The sequence below is a fragment of the Epinephelus moara genome, chromosome 18, assembly GCF_006386435.1.
Source record: "Epinephelus moara isolate mb chromosome 18, YSFRI_EMoa_1.0, whole genome shotgun sequence".
In the NCBI taxonomy this organism is placed as follows: Eukaryota; Metazoa; Chordata; class Actinopteri; order Perciformes; family Serranidae; genus Epinephelus; species Epinephelus moara.
The window spans coordinates 23,220,084-23,226,083 of NC_065523.1; the positions used below are offsets into that span (position 1 = coordinate 23,220,084).

The 6,000-nt window shown below is 48.7% G+C and overlaps 1 long non-coding RNA gene across 1 annotated transcript in view; it reads right to left on the bottom strand.

Annotated features, from left to right (window-relative positions):
- LOC126405298 (uncharacterized) overlaps nucleotides 1-5,795 on the bottom strand; it is a 59,436-nt gene extending 53,641 nt beyond the window's left edge. The window contains exon 1 of the long non-coding RNA XR_007571566.1: nucleotides 5,175-5,795. This is a non-coding gene — a long non-coding RNA (uncharacterized LOC126405298). The remainder of the gene's footprint in view (nucleotides 1-5,174) is intronic.
- Between the last annotated feature and the right edge of the window lie 205 nt (nucleotides 5,796-6,000).

Here is a 6,000-nt window from a genome sequence, read left to right on the forward strand (position 1 = left end):
GCCTGAAGCCACACAGCACACAGGCCTACTGGGAGAGCCTTTAACACGGGAGCATCTGCCTCCCAGTCACCACAGCCTACAGAGTTTTATGTGACACGATCATCTGTGTGTGCCTTCTAAATGTCAGGACACTTAATCCAACTTAATTGCACGTTTTATGTGAAGAGGAGTGTAACGCCACCTCGTTCAGTCCCCTCTGAACAAAGCAAATAAAAACAGACACGCCACTAAAGGCCCTCAGCATGCGTCACACGGATCTCACACACACACAAACACACACACACACAGTCGTCTGAGGAGCCTGGTGGTCTGCCGTGTCCCGGGGAGGTCACACAGGAAATTTCACGCTCCTCTTCACACTGAAAATGTCTCCTTTATCCTCCCCACTGAGAAGGAAAGAAAAGGGAGGAGGAGTGAAAGAGTGGATCGAATGAAAAAAAAAAGGGGACCCTGAATGAGGATGGCTTACTTGTGTAGGTGTGACTCGTTGAAACGCGTTGGCGTTGCCGTGGAGACCCACACCCAGCAAAGCAAAGGCCGAATATGGTCACAGGTTCGGTGGAATGTGACATTTGTGAGAGGGGGGACACAAAGGGAGGAATTTTCCCTCCAAAACGAGAGCATGGAAAAGAAGAAGTGAGGTCAGTTTGAGAGAAAATGGGAGAAGGAATGTTTGGTATTTAAAGCATTGGAAAACCAAAATTGTTTTTTGTACCAAGAGGACACCTGAGATTCACTATCACACACCTGGGGACTTCATAGACACACGCACACACACACAAAAATCCATGCTAGTGAGCTTCATTTCATGCCCTTGCTCAGTATTGTGCATGTGAGTCAACCCTGTGCTACATTTCTACACTGCACATCCTCACAGTGGCTCGCAGACTTTCTGTTCTTGTTCACTACTCTTCCGCAGATCCATAGTCTCCTTGTCGAGAGGTGGGTGGTGCGTGCAGCCTTCCTGTGGCTGAGTGGAGCTTGAATGGAGTGTTGTCTGTCTGCGTCCGGGCCGACAGAGATGCTCCTGTGCTGCACTGTGTGTCTTTGCTGTTTGCTCTGTGTGTGTCGAGAGGCGTGCTGCGGAGGGGAAAAGAGCCTGTCCTCCACACATCTTCCTTTCACCTTTCTGCGCTCTCCATCTCCCCAATGCTTCCTTTCTTCTGATTCACTTCAGTTTGGTGAGACTGTGCTTACACAGGAGGTCAAGGACAGGAGGGATAGCAGGATTTAAATGAAAGTCAGGGGAAAGCGTGCCAGATTTTATCACCCAATCGGGAGTGGCGGGACATACGGAGGGGGAGTTCAGTTAAAAGGTCTAAACACCAGGTGCAGAAGGAGGTTTATCAAAGAGGACAAGCTTCAAGTGTTGCACCCAGAGGCATCTTTTTTGAAGAATCCCCCACTCATGTTCACCACTTCCTCTAAAGCACCCTGCCACACTCTCACTTAAGCACAAGCTGTCTGTCTCTTTCAGCCTCCCACTTCCTGATAACTCCCAAAGCGGTATAACACACACACACACACATACACACACGCCACCCTCTATGCAAGCTGTGGTTTCCCTGTAGGAAATCAGCAATCTGCTGCTATTACCCACCAGCATTTACTCCTCCTCTCTCCTCCCTCCTCCCTCCTCCCTTCTATTCCTTTACCCCCCCTCTCCCTGTTTAAACAAAGCATCTCTCCCTCATGAGCATCATTAGAGAGTGGAGACAATTGTTTGGAGGCCAGTCGGAAGAAAGCACCACACAGACTGTGGCAACAGGCCAGAGGAAAACACAAAATAGCTAATTAGTCTGAAGCGGTGGTCTGGTGTCATAGCATCATATCGGTCTGTAGCATTGTGTAGCATGACAGACGTGCTACGCTGTTGTGCACTGCTGAGGGCGCTTGCTCTGTGATGGGAGGATTGGACACCTCTCTGCATGTCAGGATGTAGATTTTGTGCCAAATGACTAATTAAATTTTGCCCCTATTTCTCACACACGTTCCTTGAGAATGTATCGCGAAACTCGCAGCTGAGAGAAAAACACAAACGTAGGGAAAATCACCAAAGTGCTGAGGAAAAAAAAGTGCTCCCAGCTTTTCAAAACCTCTTTCCTTCTCCCTCTCTCACACACACACACATAAACACATAGGCACAAACACATACACCTCGAAACAAAGGTGCCATTTTACTCAGGAAGGGTCAGCAGTTCTCTCCATCAGACAGGGGCTTGTTCTTGGTCAGAGGCTGCTGCCCAATCTCAGGCCACCCTCCCCTGGCTCCACCGGCCCCCTCTGGCCCCCCTCTGGCCCCCACCACCCCGGAGACAAGCTCCCCATTGTTCCTGCACTACTAATAAATGACAGTTCCCCTGTTCAGACAAACTTTAGAGCCCATTCTAAACACACACACACACACACACAAGCTGAGTGTAAATGGTGCTCTATATGAAAGGATACACAACGGCTTTTTTACAGCTTGATATTTCTCATGGAGCTCATTAAAAGGTTATCTGACACTAATGATGGAGGGATATTTTCCTGCACTTCGAGCCCCGAGCCCCGCAGACCTGATGAGGTAACGCCGAGGGCACACTGCGCTGTAAAAACAAGGTGTAATTAATGCATAATAAATGTTTCTATCGCTTTCCATTTCCCTTCAGCGGGCGAGAAACGGTCATGACATCGAGACGCGGTTCACCGGGAGGTCACGCTGCTCGGTCTGCGTTGTCACCTGTGTGCAATGTCACATACAAACACACACACACAGAGCAGAAACTGGGCTCGATCAAGGCCAAGGACCCAAGGTGAGCCTGGAGTTTAGACATGATAAATCACCACTCAACTTAAGCTCATAAACACGCCATTAACACGCTCGACCACAGCAACTCGATCTGTTTACCTTAACCACCGTGCTGGGGACTATCGCTCTCTGGCAGGCCTGTATTAGCATGCCTGGGGGCCTGATGCACATGTCTATCACAGGGGCCAGCTCCAGCTCCAGCTCTGGGCCACAACTCGGTGCTACTGCTACGTCGTCTGAGGTCATTTTCCAGCACTTTGGGCTCAGTTTCATACAGATTTAGTTTTGAACTTCAAGGAGCAGACTATAGAGCTCTAGAGAATCTCTGCATGGTGTGGAAAGAGTGTGTATCTGTTTTATCTGAAGTGTGTGTGTCACCTGATTCATCCAGGTAACATTTTAAGGTAATGGAAACTTGCGGTAATCATCTAAGAACTTGTGGAAAAACAACATCAAACCTGAAGGTGTGAGGAGCTCTGATATTAGCTCATTATGTTTTCATTTCAAACAGATGACAATACAGCTGATTCTGCACCCAAAGAATTGCAAGTGATGAGAAAGTTCCTAGGAAACGTTGAGTGGAGTAAATACAGGGTTGTTAAGTGAGTCTGACCCTGGTGTGTATATGGCTCTCTGCTGCGGTTCACCACAAGCATATCATATGACGGCTCAGCCAGCACACTCAGCCCTGTGAGAAAGCGAATTCCTGCGTTGCTATTCTCAGCTATCCCCCAAGACATAAACAAAAGTATCCAAAAAACATCTACTGAAATATTCCGGCTGCTTTGATGTCTGAGGGAGAGAAGCGGGTGTTGTTGGAGTGGGCGTGCAGGGGTGTATCTGTGTTTGCACGGCGCTTACACAGCAGCACAGGGGTGATGTTGGCCGTGTGCAGGACAGATGCTGGGCGAGCGGGGGTCACGTCAACAGACATGCTCCCGCTCCGCCGTTCAAATGACAAAAGGAGGAGGAGGAAGAAGAGGCAGAAGTTGTGAGAAGAGGAGTAAAAAAAAAAAAAAAAGCCCCAGTGTTTAGTCAAGGCCTGTTCACTGACACAAAGTCTGTCTTTGTCTGCCTCCCAGGGTGCCAGATAAAGGAATTCTTGTGTGTCGGGGGCTCTGACCGAGTTTATTTGACACTTCAGCTCCTTTTGTGAAGCAAGTGTCCCACCGTCAATGCTGGCCATGAGAGTCACTTGGCATTAGACAGAGGGTCCCTCTTCAGTGGAGAAAGGGGGTCTTGTTTGGAGAAGATTTTTAATGGAGGGGGTGTGTGGGGGGGGTGGTTGCTGAGTTGGAGGGGAAGGGGGTGTGCTCGATCTGTGCTCTGCGCTGTATGCAGACATATAGTGGGGCTCTGTCCCCTGCCCCAACAATAGATGGAATTCTTCATTGCTAAGGAAGTGGACGGAGCTGAGGGGTGAAGGAAGAGGAAGGTGGGAGCTTCATTAGATAACTTGCATGAACACACACCCCACTATGAATGCAATGCCTCTGTGTCACAAGCAGAACAGGTACAAACACTGTTCTTCAAGTGAGATCACATGCACCTGCAGGTTCCGCTCAGATGCAGCATCTGCACCTCATCCAAATCTTCCTACGCACTCGCCACAGCCCAGAGCCATCTCTCACACATGCCATGTGCCATTACTGACAGCCGCTTCACATGGCAGCCCTCCCCCGGGGGCACAGCTCTGGAGACAGATTTACTCTCACCTGAATGGAGTCACTGTGAGAGAGGTGGGTGGACTGCATGGTCACTGTGCCCACACTGTTTGTTTGCTCTGCTGCACCTGGTCTTTCACGACTTGTGACAGGTCATGGCTCTGTGAATGGTCTGCGGACACCTGGCACTGCAGGTGTATGGTGACGTCAGGTCATAAAGGGGGGATACAGTGAGTTGGAGTCACGTTTAAAGATGAGAGATGTACACCTAATGAACCCAGAGAATAACATGTGGAGCACATCAGGGGTTTGACCAGGCTTCTTATCTCAAACACGCCCCCCTCTTTAGGCACAGATGGGACCCTAACTTGGTGAAAGCTGTCCTAAGGAACCCCATGTGGGAGAGTTTGACTGCTGAGTGTAATTTGGTAGTGGAGATGTAGGCCAAATGGGTGTGTAGGGAGATAACGACAGAACCTTTGGCCCAAACAGCCATTGTTGAACGTTTTCATTTTGTTTGTGAAATAACACTGAGTGAAATTGACTTATTCTCAACTGGGACCCTTTTGGAAAACCCCAGGACGCACTGACTATGCTGCAAGCTTCAAACCCCCTAATAAAAGAAAAAACAAAAAGAAATGACAACCTACATTTCTGACAGATAAACACTTTACAGCCAAACAGACAGAAGTCTTAAGTAATTATCTTTTCTCACATACCTGCTGGATGCGGAGATGTCATTATCCAAACTGCTGCACGTCTGCTGAGCATCAATTTCAAAATATATTCCAGGATATTCCTTTTTTTCTTGTGCCAAAATCCACCGCTAGAAATTTCCAAAACAATCATGGTGCTCGCCATCTATGACACTGGCCACACGCGCGAAGTATCCCAAGAGACTCGTGTGTCCGACAGACGGCTTGTCCAGCAGCAGGACCTGGGCAGCAGGAGGCATGGACACCACTCATCCCGTGTGAGAGGCTGTATTTCCTCATATCCTCCAGGAGGATTCACAGCTGGGGTGTTGAATCCGTCAGCTGTCGCCATCATGAAGTTTTCCCAGTAATAATAATATTAATAATGATAATAATAACTCCTCCACGTGTGTCAGCGCTGTAACGGCAGCGTTTAATCCACTTTATGCGTCCACAGAATCCGTGCGTAAAGTGACTTCCGCTTCACCAAATAAAGCGGATCGATCAGTGTGATTATTTCCGATAAGCAATAAAAGAAGCTGCTTCCTCCCTGTGGTCCAGCGCAGTGATGGTCTCTGGTCTCTGCTGGAGCTCCAAGCAGCGTCTCCACAGCCGATACGATGCGCTCCTGTGAGGAGCCTGAGCCGCACTGAGCCATAGTTGGAGCAGAGCGCCGGAGCACATGCTGCTCTCAGCCAACGTAGGCGCGCAAAGCATGATGGTACTTGGAGTTTATTGCTGTTGCGACCAAATATTTGAGAAGAGGAGATTAATGCCAGACTAAACACTTTGAAACAGACAAAAGACAAAATATAAACACTGTGCTTAAGCCTGCATTGAATGATATTAT